Raw genomic sequence first — 588 nt, forward strand, 5'->3', positions numbered from 1 at the left:
CAAGGTGTTAAAAGTGAAATGTACAACGCTTCCTTGTTCTCGCCGATAGTTCGCTCTTAAGACGTCGTAACGGCCTACTTTTCGAGATGTAGAGCGATTACCTTTGGGTTCTCCGTCCATCAACTCAGGCCAAGAAATTCTACCAAAAAAAAAAGGTGTCGAACGTCCCCACACACTGAGATTCCCTCGAATTTCCTTTGAGAAATTTGTTATGTTTTTACTTGTGTGGGGTGTGTTAGCCAGGGGCCGGATACTCAACCACGATGACAACCACGCCATTCAGCATTCAGCAGTCATAGCGAGCAAGGCGTCGTTTTTCCTACTGTGAAATCTGCAGTAAGTATAGCAGTGATTTTACTTTTCCCACCTCTGCTTCCAGTCTTGTCCACCAATAATGTGCTGAGAAGACGAAGGCGTTATTGTAGTTAACCCAGCTGCAGAAGTGGCGATTCCGTTGTTGATTTTATGGTAATGATCTATGTCACGAAAGCACGCAAGATTTGTGGCGCTCTCAGACCCTCCTCTCTCGTTTATTCGACGTTGGAGTAAATGGAAGGTCGCTACCCCTAACGAAACCGGAGAGAAACA

The 588-nt window shown here is 45.7% G+C and overlaps 1 protein-coding gene across 1 annotated transcript in view; it reads left to right on the plus strand.

The window, feature by feature from the left end:
• Positions 1-229: 229 nt before the first annotated feature.
• LOC119586820 overlaps positions 230-588 on the plus strand; it is a 10,955-nt gene continuing 10,596 nt past the window's right edge. The window contains exon 1 of the mRNA XM_037935546.1: positions 230-336. The gene's annotated coding sequence lies outside the window, so the exon portion shown is untranslated. The remainder of the gene's footprint in view (positions 337-588) is intronic.

Source organism: Penaeus monodon, chromosome 22 (genome assembly GCF_015228065.2).
Source record: "Penaeus monodon isolate SGIC_2016 chromosome 22, NSTDA_Pmon_1, whole genome shotgun sequence".
Lineage (NCBI taxonomy): Eukaryota > Metazoa > Arthropoda > Malacostraca > Decapoda > Penaeidae > Penaeus > Penaeus monodon.